Raw genomic sequence first — 21,509 nt, 5'->3', positions numbered from 1 at the left:
CATCTAATTGGAGATAAATGCCCAACTTGGTCTCGATCAATTGATCACGGTCCCCGATCGTACTCTAGCAAAACTTGGACGTACTCTGGTCCTCGACCGCTTGCTCACGTACAATGGTCCCCGACCACCGTCTTCACGAACCACGCTTCGATGACTGGATTCACGGTCCCTAATAATCGTGCTCTGATACCACATGTTGAAACTTAGAGTCGCGAAGCACGTGTCAATCCTCAAGATGATCGAAGACTATTGAAGGTGAAAGATTCTCACACAAGAGAAGTTTTCAAGGGAGGAGATGGATGGACTCTGTAATTTACTTTATTCACCTTACTTTCACCCTCATTACACTTTCTTACCCAAACGATTACAAGACTCACCTTTATATAGGCTTAAAAACATGACTCTTGACATATCCAAGGTACATGAAAAGACACGTATAGATACATAGTAAGAATTACACATCGGAATACTAAAAAACTCTCGAGACACACGACAAATAATGACTCTTGAAAAAACTACAAAACAATAATGACACTAAATACGCACGTCGGATAGACGTCCGTCGGAAACCGAAAAGTCTATCAATAACCATAAGAATGCGAAGAGTCACGCTATTGAAGATTATAGAGTAGGCGGTGATATCTTCAATACACCCTATACCTAAATAGCATCGAAATCGACACGCGACATACAACACGACAAGCCGACACATCATTTATAAAAAAAATAGAGAATTCGACACAGGTGAGACACGTTGTATTTTTATTATACGTGATAATTTATCATGTATAAGCGGTGAGTTTCTTCTTCTTCTTTTTCTTCTGTTAGAGATTCATGATTAGGATTTTTTTGGATTGGTAGGGTATACTAATTTTGGAGTGATTGGGTATATGACTTAAGTATTTATTTTTGATAAATTTACATTTTGACCCCTAATTTATTACAAATGCTTAAAATTGCCCCTATGAGTGTCGAACCGGCGTGTTGTGATACTAAGCTCACGTGTCGCTAGAGTGTCTGGAGCATTGACCATGTGTCGGTTACACGTTGGAGAGTGTGAGACATGACACGAAGGCCTCCACAGAGTGTTGGTGCTTCCTAGCCCTATACTATTTCCAAAAGCTCGGTCCTAGAACTCTACTATGGCCGGATGGGATCGCCCGTCCGCAATGGTTTCAATCTCATAATCAGTTGTTAATGTTTGAGGGCACTATACTTTTTTTAGGTCTAATTTCTATGTTATTTAGGCCATATGCTAGTTGTTCTAGATTCTTTCTTGTTCAAGTTTATTTTACGTATGCGTCTCTGAGCCCTTTGCAGACCGGGTTTATCCTTGTTTTGCCACACCAAAATGGTGCTACTTTCCGCGTACAAACATAACATCTCCCTCCTTTATCCCTAGATCAAAATCAAAAAGGGAAAGTTAAATTGATTTTATAAGCTGTTATGATCCAAATAACCTTATACCGGTTTAATTCGACATCAAAATTGTTACTATAGTATTGCCCACAGTATATAACTAATGTTTCTTATAAAAAAAAGTATGAACAATAAGGGAATCGTGTCATTAAGGTATAGCACATAAGTTAGTGTTTTAAATTAAATCATCTTCATAAACATGAACTAGACAAATCGACAATTACACAATGCGGTTATGAAACAAATTAAATGTCATTACTTTTGTATGTTACAATAAACCGTAGTGAACCGACAACTGTTGGTCGGTGTTGTTCCAATCGAAATAGATGTTCTCATGGTAAAATCAATCAATTGACTATAATAGAATCGTACATGAATCATAAAAGGATCATAGTAGAGTTGTGCATTGCATAAGTCTATTGAATGATTACTTTTATATGTTAAGTAATTTGCGGTATACTCACGTCAACATTTTCGGTACCTAATATACCTAATCATAGACAAAAATGAAAACATAAAGAGGTCAAAAGGTCAATCTTCTTCAACAACACGGGACAAATCTATCCTCTCGCTACTTTATGCATGAAAAACGTTGTTGAAATGTTTGTTAGTTATTAGATCTAAGCTTGCCAACATTGCTAATTGAAACTTGTGTCTTGTTAGCCATTCGGTCTTACGTCAACCTTCGGATTGGAGCATCGCAAAATTTACCTTGATTCAGCTCACATGAGGGTAGACTCAGCCAGATACAACTAGGAGATTTTTCCGACTATTATCAAAATGAAGTCGTGGATAGGTCATCAAAGTTTATATTAACGTATCTTTCGAGTTTGAGCCCGGATGAAACTCGAAACAATGAGAACATGCGGACGGTCGATCACATTTTTGAAGTTGGCCAAGTCGACATAATTATGGGCCAACCCCAGTGTTGACGGTGTGCACCAAAAAGAGAGAAACACGAGTTATTTATTTCTTTGCTTACTTTTTTCACGTTCGGGATACGAGAAGCTTGCCTTTCTTTCCTTTGTTTGATGTGCAAGTGGCGAGTTGGTGTGATCTATCACGCTGGCCACATTTCTCGTTGAAGGATTCATGCGCCGACTTCTTTAAAAGACGGACTTCCACAATTTGCTCCACAATCATATGTGCATTAAATGAAGGGATCCATAGAATATGGTCACGCATGGAAGATCAAAAAGCATGTGAGCTTTGTTTGCCTTCACACATAATTTTAATCGTCGAGAGGAGCACCTTCAGCATTATATAGGGAGGGGGAGATAGAGTGGTTTTGGTAAATCCGGTGTCCGATTTGTTTTCTTCCTTCTGCTCGTTCCATATTTTTCACTACGTTTTCCTTCGGAACAAAGCCATGCATCATTGTTGACGCCTAAATTTTAACTAATCTATTTTTTGCATAAAAATTATAAAAAATTATCTCACATATTTATTTTTAGCGTACATTGCATTGGCATATAATTGGGCAAGCAGAACACTTAATTTAGCATGCGTCTAGACTAGGCACGGGATGGAAAAATACACCGAGAAGATTTGAAACTTCAAGGACTGTATTGCAAATACTTAAAATTTCGGGACTCGTATTGCAAATACTTGGAACTTCAGGGACTGTATTGCAAATACCAAAAGAAGATGAAGAAGGGAAGATGATGAAGGGAAGATAATGAAAAGAAGATGAAGAAGGGAAGATGATGAAGGGAAGATGAAGAAGGGAAGATGAAAATGGAAGGTGAAGAAATGAAGATGAAGAAGGGAAGATGAAAATGGAAGGTGAAGAAATGAAGATGAAGAAGAGAAGATGAAAATGGAAGGTGAAGAAATGAAGGTGAAGAATGAAGGATGAAGAACTTTGCCTATAAAAGAGAGAGCTCTTGAGAAGAGTTTTAGAAGGGGGAAGTGGAAGAGAATTGAGAGAGAGAGTAGAAGAGAATTGAGAGAGTTTTTTAGGGAGGTGGAAGAGAATTGAGAGAGTTTTGAGAGAGTTTTTGAAAGGAATTTTTAGAGAGGAAAAAGAGAGTTCTTGAGAAAAATCAGAAGAGAAAATTCGAGAGTGAAGAAAAGAGTTTTAGTCGAGCATCATCTTCGACGAGTCCCGACACATATTTCGCCCCTTGCAACCCAACAACGCCATTGCTTGCCATTTTCGACGACAGCCGCGTTCTTCCAGCTCCGAGATCTTGAAGGGAACTATAACGTGTATGTGAGTAAGATTTTGTGTAATAGAAGGTAATCCTTTCCATCTCGATCTACAAAAATGTAATCGTTTGGTTTGAACATTTGTTTGTTTATTTTAGACATGCCACGTGTTCCAAATTTTAGCATTATTACATGTTAATTTATTTTTATAAATACTCGTGATCGGCTGCGTTTTCTTTCTTTCTAAATCACCCATGGTGTATATCGTACAAAGTTCAATGTTTTACATCCCCATAAAAAGAAGAAAAAACCAAAAAAATTGCATCTTTGAATTTCAAGCAAAATCCATCAAAATAGCCAAATCAAATATTTTTCATGAAAATGGTACCGAAAGGGCGTTAGAGAAATCTGACGTAACCAAATCCCCGAATTCAAAATCTCCGGTTCGCGGAAATAAGATAGTTTTCTCCCGCTATTTTATTTAGGTTTCTAATCAACCTACCAAAAATGATTAGTGGCGGCTCCAAAAAATGAAAAATCTTTTGCAAGATAATCACATGAACCATAAGTTGCGATTTGGTATGGACTTGGGAGAGTCCGAGTTAGGTTAGTTAATTAATTAACCTGATAATCCATTAGCCCGAAAATTAACGTGTTTATTTTTTTTAGGTCGCGACAGCTTGGCGACTCCACCGGGGACTCAAAGAGGACTTAGGCCAGATAATTTCATGAAAAAGAAATCACTTGATTTGGTAAACTTTGGTTGAATTCTCATTCTTAGGTGTTAAATGTTTTTGCGGATTGGGAGTTATAAGGGGAGGAGTGATCGGCTAACCCTTTGTTTTGCAGGCTTGGTGAATTGGAATTGTGATTTAACTTTTGAATCATAGAAGCGGTGTTTGCCTTTAATTGTTGTGCATGATTTATCGTATTTGCACTACACTGCACACAACCCGTGACCGGACTCGGGTCACACTAATAGTTTTAAGATGGTATTTAGATGGTGCTTTAACCTTGGCGGTAAGGTTTCGCTAAAGGTTATCCCATCTGGATCTCGAAAATTTTTCCAAAAAATGGCTCAAGGGTCGTTCTCATACACGTGAGGCTACGATGCATGAGAATTGCCCTTGTCGACCGAACCAAGCCGAAGTGATTGGACTCGACTAGTCATGACTATTGTACGCGATGTTGCGACTAGTCATGATGATTGCGCGCGAGGCTGCGACATGTCATTTCGTTCATCATTTCACTTTGCAAAAGCCTTTTGGATAGATAGAATAAGATTTAAATTCACAATTCATGCGCATGTCTTTGTGATTGGCATTTTCTTCGTATGAGAGGTAATTTCTTGTCTCTTGTACCCTGTTATCTCATTTTTATTTTGGGCCGGTCCATGGTTTAGGTTGATTGTTTAGAAGTTTCATTGTCTTATTTTCAATTTCGCACTTTGCTTCCGTAGCTTTTACAATTTCATCGGTTGTCCTCAATTTTGATTTGGCTTATTCCTGTTGTGCGATTTTTACTAATTTCTACGATCGAGCTTTGAGTAAGTGCCAAACACGAAAGTTGTAGACCTATGTTTCAACTAATATCTTGCAAAATTTCAGAATTAAATTCATAATTTAAGATGGCCCTTCGTTTTTTCAACAACATGCGGTTATAACAGTTTTCTGAACGTGATTGTTTTGGAGAGACACATTAAACTGATTTGATCCGTGCATTTCTAGTCTGATTGGCCAACATAAAAGTTGTTCATCACCTTCTCAACTATAAGCTCGTAAAATTTGGACATGTTTTGATCAACGTACGGATTAATACGAATTTTTTCGTAAAAGCGGACAAACTGAAAATTACATGTTTCAATCCTTTGGCCATAATCACTTTGTTCGTTTGAGTCTAGAGGGATGTCATGGGCCGGCTCGCTATTCTTGCTCCCTATACTCATTTTGGGTTTGTTACTGCGTACAGGTAATTTGTCACGGATCCTCTACACATTACTCGATCGGTCGCAAAGAGGATGTCCGACATCAACGCTATCGTCGGTCTTGCCCTAGACGAGAAACTTGGCTCCTTGATCGAGCGCTTTGAAGGGATGATGTCCCGAAAGATGGAAGAAATTATGGCCGCCTTCACCACCAAACTTCAATCATCCGCCGCCATCCCGCCGCTTCCTGCTCTAGTTCCTCCTACGGACAACTTCGGTAAAGCCCCGGAAGCTACTCCCTATCCGACAATGCCGGTAGAGGATGTGATCATCACAAGCGTGAGCTCGAGCACGCCGCCCGTAGTCCCAATCCCTCAAGCCAGCCCCGTGGCCCCCGGATTGAATGGTGATACGGCCAAGCTATTGGCCCAAATGGAACAGAGGATCCGAGAGGTCGAGGGGACTCACAACATACCCCGGTCGACACTGTCTGTCTTTTCAAAGATCATTGTGCCGAAAAAGTTCAAGATGCCCGACTTCGAAAAGTATGATGGAACTTCCAACCCGGTTCAGCATGTCCGGAGTTGTCACAAATGTCAGATTCATGGTGACAAGATTAATGTCTCTCCGAACGAGTTGCATCGGTTATCCGAACCATGGCCGTTTTCTATGTGGGACATTGATGTTATCAGCCCTATCAATCCTAAAGCATCCAATGGGCATCGATTCATCTTGGTAGCAATTGACTATTTCTCTAAATGAATCGAAGCCGCATCTTATTTAGCGGTCACAAAGACGAAATATCGTGAAATTTATCCGTCGAGATATCATCGCTCGATATGGTTCACCCGAAGCCATAATCACCGACAATGGCTCAAACTTGAACAACAAGCTAATGGACGAATTGTTCAAAGAATTCAAGATCAAGCATCCGAACTCTTCCCCATATCGTCCTCGGATGAATGGAGCAAGAGAAGCCGCCAATAAGAACATCAAGAAAATCTTAGCGAAGACGGCTGAAAATTATCGCGATTGGCATGAGAGGTTGCCATTTGCACTTATGGCGTATCGGACCTCGATCCGGACATCTACGGGGGCAACCCCGTATTCTCTTGTATATGGAATGGAGGCTGTTCTACCAGTTGAAGTGGAAATTCCTTCCTTACGTATACTGTCTCAAGCTAAGGCGACGGAAACCGAATGAATCCAAAGAGGGCAAGCCAATTGAATCGATCGACGAAAAGAGACTTAAGGCCGTATGTCATGGCCGGTGTTATCAGCGAGAGAGTTGCTAAATCATTCAACAAAAAAGTTCGGCCTCGATATTTTCGGATCAATGACCTGGTCTTGAGAAAATTATTGCCAATAGTCCCACTCCCGGAAGGGAAATTCGCTCCAAACTATGGTGGTCCATATATAGTAAAGAAGGTGCTCCCTGGTGGTGCTTTGATTATGGCCGAGATGGACGGTCATGTCTTTACCAACCCAGTTAGTTCTGACTCTGTAAAGAAATATTATACTTGATTCACTCGATGTTTTCATAATCGAGTTATAATATTAATACGGATTCATGAGTTGTTCACATTTGGGCATTCGTTTGTTTCCTCGCTACTAATCTTTCTTTGAGAGATTGTTTCAAATGGGGGAGTCTCTCCGGCCCAATTGAAATGACCATCGGTAGCGTGAGATTTACATATTCACAGAGTAAAAGGCTTATCTTGCAAAAAAAGATATGACGACCAAGATGAAATGAGTAAAATGAAGAGCCCCTTCAATCACAAAGATATGGAAGATCGAATAATGCGAAAGCGAAATGCAAATGAGTAAAAACTTGCATTTATTTCATCCATCGGAGAGCCTTACAAACAGATCATCGGGGTGGGAACGTAAAGCCAAACCGAGCCCTAATGAGCATCACAAAGGAGTTTAACCGACTCTCCATACGGTTGATGCTCCGCCTACACTGATCGCTTCGAGAATCGAGATCCGCCACTTAAAGAGGAGGAGCTCACATTTCTCTTTAAGCTTGGCCACCCCGTCCTCGTGATACTCGGCAGCAGATTCCAAGTCATGGATCAGCATTCTCCCGCGGGCTATATCCAGGGGTCGATCGTCCAGCCTTTCTTCCAGCCATGAGCATTGAAATTTCAAAACAATATCGAGCGGATCGCGCTCGAAGATGGTCTGGGGACATGGCCAAGCGTTCCACCAAGTTCCCCCTCTCACGAATCAGCGAGTGAGACTTGATCATTACCGTAGTCAAGGGCCTTCTTATAATTGTCGGCTACAAGATCGGCCAACATCAAGTTATCCGACCGATCCCGATAGGGTGCCCTCACAAGATAGGCCAAAGTAACATCTTGATAAGCATGATTGTAAGCCTCCAGGAAGTTAGTGAAGAGGGTAGGGAAGATCCTATAATCCTCTTCTAACTTGGTACCTTGAATAGAAACGGTGTCCATATCCGTAAACATGAGACGGATTTCGGTTTCGACCTCCGGATGGTTGGCTATATAAGAGTAGCCCCGGCCTAAGAGATTATAAAGTTTCTCCCATTTGGCCAAAACTTCAGCCGAGAAGATGCGTGCGGGGAGGGAGGCCATTGTTGCTTGAAGTTGCTGAAAAAGAGTGGATGCGAAAGAGTGCTTAGAAGGTTGGAGATGAGGATATAGAAGCGATAATCGTCTCGGCGTTAAATCCTAATTTAAAGGGCAGAAAAAGTCATAGCAATAATTATTGTGGGGGCCGAGTTAATTATCCGGGTAAAACTACGGACGTTTCGTCCGTGAATCACGGATCTACCATCTCGAGGCTCACGAAATTCGAAAAGTTGCGAAATGACTTAAAGGTTCCGCCATATTAAAAGAGGGACAATCATACTGCAGAAAAGATTTGAGGGTCCCACCATGTTAGAAGGAAATGAAGAAGACAGAGCGGGAAACACGAAATCTTGGGAGAAGCACCGGCTTAGTGGTTTTCATCCACGTTAAAAGGGAGGCTCTGGAACATACATGTTTACTCAAAAGAATTTGGAGAGAGTAAGCATACAACGGAGAGTAGAGTGAACAAAAGGCGAGAAGAGGTATTTCAATCCAATATGTTTAGAGGCTACCAAAGACTTACTCGGGGCAACCAACCTAGACATCCCCGGAGCGAACCTGCTGGATTCCGAGGCCAGATCCGAGACCGAAGCAGTAAAACCCAACTCCCTTGGCGGTGAAATTCAAGATCTCGACCGCAACAACAATAGCGATAGCAGCTGCAATCAACCCCAGGAAAGAAAACATCAAATCAGAGAGCTCGAAGCTGCCTTCAAGGAGTGCCCATACATAAACAAGAAACGAAAAAATGAATTGAGCCGGAAGCTAGGAATGGAGCCCTTGAAGGTCAAGTTTTGGTTTCAAAACAAGCGTGCCCGATTGAAGGTTCAAAATGAAAGTGATGAACTCGCGTTTCTGAAGGAAGAAAATGAAAAGCTTCGAGCAGAGAACAAGAGGTATAGGGATGCTCTTAACACCGTTGTTTGCCATGTCCGTAGCAGCCCGATTACCTTTGGTGACATGTACCTCGATGGGCTACATCCGAGCATTGAAAATGCTCATTTATCAGCTCATCCCCTAGAGCAAGTTCTCGCACAATCGGATTTCGTTGGGGATACATCCCAGAAAGTCGGTCTTGCGGAGGCGTAACCGATGCCCTTGGAGGGAAGTGACATGTATCACTACAATTGGAGTTTCCCTGATGTCACAGTCGGCCAATTCAACACCGATGAAACTCCGAATCAGTAGCCTACATGAAGCTTGAGCTTTTGATTATGGGCTTTCAAAATGTCATTCTTTTGAGCATTACTAGCTAGCCCTTACGAATCCTCAAGAGAAGTAGAGACATGTGTGAATGAATGTACTGTTTGTTACAAAGTCCCCATGTGAGATATTCTTCTTTTTACGCCTAGAGTTAATCAAGGGGCAAAGAACAGTACTATTCGCGAATGTTATCATGCTTAAATGCGTGAATTCCTTGTCAGATTTGACTGAACGCCGAAAAGAAAAGCATTAAAAGCCTTCACATAGGTAGATGCAAAAAGATTTGAGAAAAAATAGCCGCCTCGTTATTAGAGAAAGCAAAAAGATTCGAGGAAATAACCGCCTCGGGAGGAAGCGAAAAGATTTGAGGAGGGAAATAACTGCCTCGACCGTAGGAGGGAGCGAAAAGATTTGAGAAGAGAAATAACTGTCTCGTTCGTAGAGAAAGCGAAAAGATTTGAGGGCTCCTCCATATCAGAAAAGAAAAAAGATGACAGATTGAGTGAGAGATAAGAGTTATTACGAAATGGATCCAAGGCACCAAGACTGGAAAGGAGAGAAAAAGCTGTCCTCTTTCGTAGGGAAAGCGAGAACCTATATGCGAGACTAACGAGATCGAAAAAAGTTTATAAAGAACTTGAAGTCTCCATGCACCTAATGACCTCCGAAACTCGTCACGAAAGGCCATCGTCGCTTTTGTGATTTTCGGGCAATTTGTTTTTGCAAAGTCCAAAAACATCTAAAGCCCAGCCTACGGTCGAAATACCCATTTCGGTCTACATATGGAAGGTTTTAGAAGAAGTACAAGTTCATTCCAGGCGGAAATATGGGAAGCTTCCTATCCCGAGGATCTGCAAGTCATGGCCATTGATGGCAACCCCGTTTCCCTCTCAATCCTCGTTGCTATGCTGAAAAAGTGCATGTACAAGGTTTCAGCTTATGCGAAAGCAACGGAAGCCTTACAAGTGCTGAGGCGGTACAAATATGATTTTGACATCGTCGTCACAGCCATGGTAGGGATCGACATGGACGGTCTCAGTCTCTTAAAGATCATTGATTCCGAGTTGAATATACAGGTCATCGTAGCATCAGCAAGTAATGATCAGCAGTTCATAACGAGGGCCATATCGCATGGTGCTCGAGACGTCATGCAGAAGCCGATCTGCGTTTAAGTGCTCCAAAACATTTGGCAGCATGTTGTAAGGAAGCAATTACTTGTACAAAAAAACCACGACCAAGGCGACGACGACGATTTTGTCCAAAAGAAAAGGCCCCTTTGGTCCGCCAAGCTTCATTCTATATTCATTGAGGCGGTTCGACAGCTAGGAATCAATTCAAGACGACCACCGGCTGTACATAAAATGATGAATATAGACGGACTCACCATGCAAAGTGTCACAAATCACCTTCAAAGGGTTAGAGATAAGCTGAGGAAGCACGATGCAGCTTGGGACCAAGGCGACCGGACCGGAGTTGGCTGGAAGATCAATTCCGGGAAAACCTACCGAGCAAAAGGTACCCGGCCACTTCCCAATCAAGAATACAAGTTATACCAACATTCCGCTGGTGGTTCTAGTAGCGGACCAGTTGATCATCCCTACAAGTTCCCGAGCAACGACGGAGGCTCAAGCTTAAGGAGTCAGACCGCTCACAGCAATCCGTCACCAGTGTTAGCAAGTAACAATGCCCAATTCGAGTATCAATTGCTCGAAAAATCAGAAGATTACTTTGATGATGAGCTTGCTACCTTGATGAGCCTGTTTGGAAATGAAGGACCTCCAGAGCCGTGATCCGAAGCAAGTTATTATGGGTCTTCAAACAACGATTGTTGGTGTTTAGTCCAAGACAGAATCGGTTGATCGTTGAAGTGGCCAGCAAGAGAGGTGGAACCAATCTCGCATGAATACTCCATGTATAGTTCCCCTACGTGGGATATTTTTTACTTTCTAACTGTCTAGAATTTGCCTAGAGTTAAAGGACGAATTTTCTCCTCTCTTGTCAAATGCGTAAGTTCCTTACTAAGCTAGGCCAGTAGCAAATCAATTTGTGGACGACGCCCACGAACATCCGTAAAGAGAGATTCCGAATAGCCTTACTTGGGAGAATACGAGTAAAAGGCCAAGCGGACTCAAAGATGGGTAACTCCGTATCGTCCCAATTGGCTCTCAATCATTTCAAACTCTGATTTAAGCTTATTTCATTCTCGACAGGAGATTGCCAACTGTTTTGAGAACAATATAGCAAAAAGCGAACCAACCGTGGACGCCAACATCACCACAGCCTAGTGGTTGGGGGAATGACAGTGGTCCGAGGCGTTCCGGGTTCGATCCCGGGATTTGGCATCAATGTACAAAGATTAATAAAAATCTTTTTACTTCGCAGTTCAATGCCGATTGAAGCTCAGCCCAGATGGTTACAAAACCGGAGAGATAACATCACAAACATACAATCCGATCCAGATGAATCGATCTTTTCAAATTCAAAATTTACAAGGAATACGTACAAGGGTAAAGCGGTATCGTTTCAACTCGTTTAGAACATGAGAACGTACATTGATGCTTTCCCTTTTGATTTTTACGAGGGTCACTGCCTTTCCAAATAGGGAAGTATCCCTTCTCCCTAAAATTAATGAAATGAGAAATTCCTGGAGCCTTTGACAATCTCATGTCTCGAACCAGATAATGAAGTTTTGCAACTTATTTGCATGAGCGGGGGCAACTCACGATCCACGCCCTAAGAAGTTTCTTATGTGCTTGCGAATTCTGTCCACCAAGATAAAAAGTTGCTGCATTTTACATGCTCAAAAACACTTATACATTGCATAGTTTGCGCATGACTATTCCTCATGTTTAATTTACCAACTCTGAATAAGGAACATGAACCGCATAAGATACATCGAATGTATGGAATGGGGCAGGGCGGGATGATGAAAGGCAATCCTTTCCCAAACACGTCCCATTTTTTCAGGAGAGTTGAATGGTGGCTAAGTTCCGCATTTCACAAGGTAAAAGGTTTTCTCGCAAAAGGTACGATAGCCGAAATGACAGAGGCATTCAGTTCTCTATCCCAAACACTACATGTGATCCATTGATTACCCCTTTTGAGCTGTGGTTTCATTTCTTTACCCCTGTCAAGAACCACCCCACATCGGGGTCCAGACGGGTTAATTCCAGCAGCAACACGAGGTAAATGGTTAGAAATTTTCTTGCTCGGACTAACATTAATCTTCGGGTGTTTCTTTGCATTTATACTCGAATTTTAATTCAAGTGCCTTAGGATGATGAAGAGCATTCACTTCTCTATCCTATACACTTCATTCTTTGCATAGCCCACTTGAGCCTGCAAATTCATTTCTTAAACCCCTGTTGGTGATCATTTGCTCATTCCAAAGGCGAAGATAGCATTTTCCCAAGGATTAGAATTGGAGATGGTCGAGTCAACGGAGAATTCCCGAATGATAATTATGCTTGTTGTAATTCCTGGTTCAAAGTCATGGGATTGTAAAAAAAAGGAGAGGCAAACTCGGCTTAAAGGAGAAGGGCCCGCTCTCAAAAAAAAAAAAAAAAACAAAAAAAAAGCAAAATAAAGAGATGTCGAAGGGCTCTCAAAGAAAAAGGAAAAGAAATCTTTTCTCGAAAAAAAGAAGAAAAAAAGAAAAATGAGAGTCGGGAGTAAGAAAAGCAAAGGCCGATCTCATATGAAAATTTCAAGCATAGGAAAAGCAAAGTGCCTACCAAAAGTAAGGCCAATGCACATTCATTTGTAAAGTACTTCTGAATTTTGAATGTACATTTTTGCATGTTAAGTTGTAAATTCCATGTACATGTTTGCATTGTGTCTCTTGCAAATCCTTGACAGACACTTGTTATGAAGAAGACTCCCCAAGAAATCGGTTTGTAAAGTGCAATTTTCAGTAGAAAACTACCATCCCTCATTCAATGATGGTATTCTTTCTCAAGACATTTCCGAAGACCAAGATCGGTGACTAGTCGGCGATGATCACCAACGTCAAGCCCCTTCTCATTTAATTTCGAGCCAAAACGAGCCTTTTCGTTCCTCGGTCCCCAATCCTAGCCTACGTTATAACCCTCCAAAGTCTCTTCGATTAGGGCACTTGAGTTAACGTAGAGTTAAATGATTTTAAGCATCACTCGAAAAAGTTCGAGCAAGATTATTTCTCTCTCATTTTTGCAGGATTCTTGACTTGTAAATCCGGAGCAAATGATGAAGAAATTCATTTCAGCGACCTTGACTCAACCTGGAGTCCCCTTTGTAAACCTTTGACCTAGCTCTCATTACGGTCCTAATCAAGACCTCCCGGATCGACTCGGTCGTATCAATTGCGAGATTACTTGGATCCTTATCGAATGCAATGATGGAAAGATTGAGTGATTTCTCTTGAATCCTATGAGACAGGATAAATAGCTTTTCTCGAGAGTGAGAGAAAGCCCTTTCGGACCGAAGTCCCCCATTCAGCTCACATTCGAGGTATTCGTAATGTGAGAACCTCCCTGGACAAAATTGGTAATGCAAACTTGACGAGAATGGTTATGCATGAACCATAGTATGAGTGATTGCATTATACTCATTGTTGAATATGTTTGTGTGTGTTACCTATGACATTCTATGATAGGTAATACATTCCCGATGTTCGAGTTCCCTCCCAAGGTCTCGAAATTCATCCAAGGATTATTGAATGAGCAAGTTTTGTTGGCAAATGCCTACCAGTGTACGATACAGCAAAATCGCTTCGTTCCTTGATTAATCGTTTGGAGAACCCGGGTAAGTTTTCCGAACCCCTTTTCAAATTAACAACTCTTCTCATGATAGTTGTTATGATTCAATTCAGGCAATATGCCCATTTTGTACTTATCGATTCCATTCGATGGTGCTCCTATCAAATATTGTTCAATTCGGGCAATATGCCTCTTCTGTCAAGTCGTGTAGACATATGCACTGTCGATCTTGACATCTTATCAAATCATAACGACGTAGCTCTTATGGTTTCAATCTCGGGACGTGAAGACATATGCACTGGCGATCTTGACATCTTATCAAATCATAACGACGTAACTCTTATGGTTTCAATCTCGGGACGTGAAGACATATGCACCGGCGATCTTGACATCTTATCAAATCATAACGACGTAGCTCTTATGGTTTCAATCTCGGGACGTGAAGACATATGCACCGGCGATCTTGACATCTCTTCAAATCATAACGACGTAGCTCTTATGATTTCAGTATCGAATCACGAAGACGTATGCACTGGTGATCTTGACCTTTAGTCGGCTCATAATGACATAGCTCTTATGATTTTCGGCTCCTTTATCAAATCATGAAGACATAAGCACCCATATTTTTTATCCAAACCAAATCATAACGACGTAGCTCTTATGATTTTGGTTCCCCTTTATCGAATCGTGAAGACATATGCACTGGCGATTTCGACGTTTAATCAACTCACAACGACGTAGCTCTTGTGAACTTGATCCCACTTCTTTTGACTCACAATGACGTAGCTCTTGTGATCTCAAATGACACACATATCTTGCGCTATCTCGCATTGGGAGAAGTCTTTGATAACAGATAGGCCGAATATCTTAAGGTCCTCGTGTTTGCAAGAAACTGGGAAATTAAGGGAATCAGCAGCTTATGAGGTATTTGGTAAAACAGGTATTCTCGTATGCGATCCATGTGCGGGTTTCTCTAACATGAAAAAGGGAAATTATGACACATGTTATTTACGGTCTTGCATATCATGCATCACTTCATTACATAAAAAATGGGATTAAAACTCCCGCCAAAAAGTTCATCCATAGTTTGCACTGTCAAAATTTAGGATTCAATTTTGTCTTTGAGCGGAACCTCTACGAGCCTCCACTCAAAGAGGGGCAGCTGTTGACGCCTAAATTTTAACTACTCTATTTTTTGCATAAAAATTATAAAAAATTATCTCACATATTTATTTTTAGCGTACATTGCATTGGCATATAATCGGGCAAGCAGAACACTTAATTTAGCATGCGTCTAGACTAGGCACGGGATGGAAAAATACACCGAGAAGATTTGAAACTTCAAGGACTGTATTGCAAATACTTAAAATTTCGGGGACCGTATGTGCAAATACTTGGAACTTCGGGGACTGTATTGCAAATACCAAAAGAAGATGAAGAAGGGAAGATGATGAAGGGAAGATAATGAAAAGAAGATGAAGAAGGGAAGATGATGAAGGGAAGATAATGAAGGGAAGATGAAAATGGAAGGTGAAGAAATGAAGATGAAGAAGGGAAGATGAAAATGGAAGGTGAAGAAATGAAGATGAAGAAGAGAAGATGAAAATGGAAGGTGAAGAAATGAAGGTGAAGAATGAAGGATGAAGAACTTTGCCTATAAAAGAGAGAGCTCTTGAGAAGAGTTTTAGAAGGGGGAAGTGGAAGAGAATTGAGAGAGAGAGTAGAAGAGAATTGAGAGAGTTTTTTAGGGAGGTGGAAGAGAATTGAGAGAGTTTTGAGAGAGTTTTTGAAAGGAATTTTTAGAGAGGAAAAAGAGAGTTCTTGAGAAAAATCAGAAGAGAAAATTCGAGAGTGAAGAAAAGAGTTTTAGTTGAGCATCATCTTCGACGAGTCCCGACACATATTTCGCCCCTTGCAACCCAACAACGCCATTGCTTGCCATTTTCGACGACAGCCGCGTTCTTCCAGCTCCGAGATCTTGAAGGGAACTATAACGTGTATGTGAGTAAGATTTTGTGTAATAGAAGGTAATCCTTTCCATCTCGATCTACAAAAATGTAATCGTTTGGTTTGAACATTTGTTTGTTTATTTTAGACATGCCACGTGTTCCAAATTTTAGCATTATTACATGTTAATTTATTTTTATAAATACTCGTGATCGGCTGCGTTTTCTTTCTTTCTAAATCACCCATGGTGTATATCGTACAAAGTTCAATGTTTTACATCCCCATAAAAAAGAAGAAAAAACCAAAAAATTGCATCTTTGAATTTCAAGCAAAATCCATCAAAATAGCCAAATCAAATATTTTTCATGAAAATGGTACCGAAAGGGCGTTAGAGAAATCGACGTAACCAAATCCCCCGAATTCAAAATCTCCGGTTCGCGGAAATAAGATAGTTTTCTCCCGCTATTTTATTTAGGTTTCTAATCAACCTACCAAAAATGATTAGTGGCGGCTCCAAAAAATGAAAAATCTTTTGCAAGATAATCACATGAACCATAAGTTGCGATTTGGTATGGACTTGGGAGAGTCCGAGTTAGGTTAGTTAATTAATTAACCTGATAATCCATTAGCCCGAAAATTAACGTGTTTATTTTTTTTAGGTCGCGACAATCATCTCGGCCACTCTGGCGAAACCAAAGAGATGCTCCAAGCTCAATCCCACCTCTACATTCTCACCTCCATCATCGTATCGTCCATGTCTCTCAAATGTGCCCTCCAGCTTTGCATACTGGACGCCATAAATGACCATAGGCGGCCCATCACTCTTCTCGAGCTGGCCTTGGCGCTCCGGATTCACCCATCGAAAACCACGTGCCTTCACCGCCTCATGCGCGTTTTGGTTCATTTACACAGATTCGCTGAGACCCTTGTTCCCAAGCACGGAGGAGGAAGAGAAGAAGTTAAAGCCTCCGTTTTGACACCTTCTTCAAGTTTGCTTTTGAGCGATAAAGCCACGGGGCTCTCGCCGTTCATCGTGGCCATGTTTGATCCGGCTCTCGTAACTCCTTGGCATTTTCTTGGAGATTGGTTCCCAGGGAATCATGAAAACAGTTGCAGCAACAAATTGATCAGCCCTTTCGAGGCTGCACATGGATTGATGGCCTATGGGACTATGGTAGGAAGAATCCTGAATTTAGTGATGCATTAAGTGGAGCGATGGCCATTGACTCCCAAATGATGAATGTTGTCATGAAGGATTGTAAGCATATCTTTCAAGGGTTGGATACTTTGGTGGACGTCGGAGGCGGCACGGGCACGGTGCTTGATCTCCCACATGTGGTTGCTGGCTTGCCGGAGAGTGAGAATGTGAAGTTTGTTGGCGCTGACGTGTTTGAGTTCATCCCTCCTTGGGATGCCATTTTGCTGAAGGTGCTAAGAATACGTATACGTAGATGTTTATGTTTTCCATGGCTCTTTGTATTTGTTACGCGGAACAAACGATCAAATAATAAATAGACATAACAAGCAAATAAATCAGACACTAGATGTACGTGGTTCGGTTGTAGAGACCTATGTCCACGGGGAAAGCAGTAACGAATTTCACTATAGATCAAGCGATATACAGAGATTATAGACCAAACTCAAGTAACTCAAACACTCTCGGTGTTTCCTAGCCCCAATTACATTTAAGAACACACATAATATTTAGTCCCATAATTCATCGTGAAATAATCTCTCAATCTCACAAAAGAATTACACATAAATCTTATATCAGATTTTCTATCGACTACAAACACTCATGGCTCTTCGGTGGATGTAATTTGCGGACAAACTTCGGCTTCATGAACAACACCCACACTAAGACAAAAAACAAGACCCCCCTCAAGTGCTCACAAAAGCAGCGCTTCAAGACTTCGTACAAATATTACATACGGATCAACCAGCGTGTCCTTGTTCAAGTCTTCGTGAACTTCCCTGCTATCTTTATATATATCTAGAAAGATATAAAAGATAAACAATCCAAAACTGAATCCTTCTGCACAAAAGAAATCCATATATTTTATTCTTTTGATTCTTTCTCTTACCCTTGGCCGAGTCTATCTTGCGTGGGTTGTTGAATAAAACTTGCCTTTAATTTGTAGAAGAAAACCCACCGCCAAGTCCAGAAAGCTAACCGTGGACTTTTCTTGTTTCCTTGTTATCTTCACGAAGCAAACACAGAAACAGTTTCCGCAAGATTTGTCTCCAAACAATATCTAATATTTGGCTTTGAACTTTTATGTACCAAATAATAATTTGAGCCGAGTTTGTTCAACGGACTTAAACCCGAGACATATTATAACAGTATCAATTCCTTGTTCTTTTCATAAGAAATTAATTCGTCAACCAGAATGCTATCCTGTTGTTTGGATAGTTCTCGTCACTCACCATATGAATGACAAGTCGCTTGTAATTCATTAGTTTCTAATGCAGTTGAAACTTGAAAGGACTTGATGTCGAAAGTTTGTTTGAAAAACAAACAAAAAATGTCTTTTCCTTATCATAGGAAAGATGGAAGAGTGCAAGATACTTTATTAGTTAAAGACTATTCTAGTCTTGGTAGGCTAGACCTCACTATACCTGCGTGTAAGTGTGCGATTATTACTTTGCATTTTGCCCGCTTGTGAGATCACCGATAAGAATTGACACTAATCAACAATTATTTTATTATTTTTTGAAATTATTAATTTTAATTTCGAAATTTAATTAATAAATTATGTCCAATGGTTGTAACTTTTCAGACATAACAGTTTCAGACATAAAGAGTTGTGTCTGAATTAATGGTATTTAGACATGAAGAGTTGTATCCGAATTGCTGTTTTTTCAGACATGAAAAGTTGTGTTTTATTAGATACAAAAAGTTGGGTTTTGCTCAGAATAGCATGCAAAGTTGTCTTCTTTTCACTATTCTATATTGAGAGATTCTATTCAATATTATTACTTATTCAACTTTGAGATTTTCGTTTCTTTTCAAAGAGATACAATCTTCTTTTCTAATTGTTTCCCTTTGAAAGTTCTTGAAGAAATATTAGAATCGCTATTTAATATTCTTGGTCGAAACCGTTAGAAATTTAGCGAATGTGATGAACAACGGAATCAAACTCTGAGGCGTGATAGCACACTCTTTAAGAAATTGTTTGTCCCACAATGTTATTAATTGTTTCCGGCAAGATCCTCTAGGATACAATAGGGTTACAACGAGAATATTAGATACCGGTTCTAAAATTTCTCCAAAAACTCTCTAGGAAAATAATCACAAATGAAGGATGCACTTCGCTTGTTTGGAAAGAAACGAAAAATTGAAAAATAGAAGAAGTGATAATGAATAGAATTGTTGAATTTATAAAAGAGAAAAGAACACAATTTTTCATGGCTGAAATTCAGTTTATTCGAATACATGTCTTCGTATCCGAAACTATTTATTTGAACACAACTTTCCCTTGTCCGAAAAGTGTTCTGTCTAAAAAATTGCAATCGTTCGAAGTTCGTAAGAAAATGATATAATATTCAAAATTAATATAATGGAAATTAACAGAAACTCTTACGTGTAAAGTCGCACTGTTTTGCTTGGACATTGCAATTAAATTATTATTTCAATTTCAAAAATTTGAAAAAATTAATGATAAGTGCGCCTAATAATCACGCATCGCATGTGAGTATAGTATGGTTCAACCCACTTGCCCATTTCTTCTTTCGTAAGACTATAACAGTCTTCTAAATAGTAAAGTGTAAAACAATTTCCCTTCCACCCTATGTGGGATGAAGAAAATGCTCTTTTTGCTTATTTTTCGAACAAATTTCAACAGAAATTCTGTGCCAGTAATCATTATCAATGTTGTGGGATAAATAATATTTCAAAGAGAGTGTTATTACACTTCAGAGTCTTATTTCATTTGTTTCCATTCATACACAATATTTTCCCAACAATTTAAAATATTACAATGTTCAAACGACTAGCTGTTCAAAGACAAACCTATGGATTTTCCTCCTCCACCTTCTGGTGGGACCACAACTTTTCAATTTTTCCTATTTTACTCCTGTCCATGGGATTGACTTAGTAAACAGAACAACAAATACTTTGTGTGGATGGGATATACGATGAAGTTTGATTATGTGTAAAGCTCCATTTGTTTAAAAAATAAAATAAATGATTTGTAAAATATGTTCCTAAAAATTATTATTCATATCGCACAAAAAATGATAAAGGATTTTTATTTCATCATCTACGAAAAAATTTACACATAAATTGTTGTTGTTATTGAAAACATTTTCCATTGACTAATTATTTTAAGTGATACAAATATTTTCCAAATCATTTATTTATCGCGAAACAAATGGAGCCTAAACAATGTGATGTTTTGATCATTGTTTTAACCAGTTCAAGAACTTAGTGAGGTACTTATGGGTCAATACTATTCATCTAAGTTGGAGCTTCAGGTCATTTTCCTATTGAAGCGAAATATCTGGCTTGCCTCCAGCATTAATCCCTGCGTATGCCATTGTTGAAAAAGTTGGAAAATTCATTGCGGTCGCGTTCAAGTACTAATAACACGGCATGAAAGTTAGGTGAGACTTTCAGGTTCGATAAGTCTTCTTCTTTTGCATAGTCTATTCTCATTACTTGGATGTACTCTTTGATGGTGAAATTGATATTACACAATTGGAGCGACGAGGACTGTGTGAAGGTGCTGCGAAAATGCAGAAAAGCGATCGCTGGCAAGAACAATGAGCGAGGGAAGGTGATAATCATAGACATGGTGATAGGTGAGGACAAGGATGATGACGCTGAAGCAACTGCGACGAAGCTCTTCTTCAACATGTTGATGATGACGGTGGTCACCGGAAGAGAGAGGACCAAGAAAGAGTGGGACGAACTTTCTTGGAGGCCGGCTTCAGACAGCACAAGAAAACTATTTCCGGGAACATAATCATAAAATTTTAGGATTAGAATCATATACGTTACTAAACAGGTTTCTTATTCTTTTTTGTTCCGGGGAACAGAATTAGAGAATCATAATTGTTATTATGCAGGCTCTTAGTGGGTTGGTTGGGATAAGAATTCATGCAATGCGCGACAAAATGACCGTGACTATGATCTAAGAAAAGTTATGGCATTCTATACCTAAGTATCATCGACATCGACACGCGACACTATACGCCGGCATGTCATTTCTAAAAAAAAAAACAGAGAATTCTGATATGGTGGGACACATTGTATGTTAAATTATCATATATATATATAAATATCAATGGTGAGTTTCTTCTTCTTCTTCCGTTAGGGATTCACGATTAGCTTTTTTTTGTTGGACTGGCAAGGTATATTAATCTTGGGGTGGCTAGATATATGATTTAAGTATACATATTTTTGATAAATTTATATTTTGATCCCTAAATTATTGTAAATGTTTAAAATTGATCCGTGAGTATCGAAATATCGTGTCATGATACTGGACTTACGTGTTACTAGTGTGTCCGGAACGCTAACCACGT

At 40.0% G+C, this 21,509-nt stretch overlaps 1 pseudogene; it reads left to right on the top strand.

Annotated features, from left to right (window-relative positions):
* Window positions 1-1,063: 1,063 nt before the first annotated feature.
* On the top strand, window positions 1,064-20,961 carry LOC125314085 (annotated as a pseudogene).
* The last annotated feature ends 548 nt before the right edge of the window (window positions 20,962-21,509 follow it).

This window comes from Rhodamnia argentea, chromosome 3, assembly GCF_020921035.1.
Source record: "Rhodamnia argentea isolate NSW1041297 chromosome 3, ASM2092103v1, whole genome shotgun sequence".
In the NCBI taxonomy this organism is placed as follows: domain Eukaryota; kingdom Viridiplantae; phylum Streptophyta; class Magnoliopsida; order Myrtales; family Myrtaceae; genus Rhodamnia; species Rhodamnia argentea.
The sequence above is the reverse complement of the archived record's forward strand: the minus strand, read 5'-3'. Positions and strand labels throughout refer to the sequence as shown.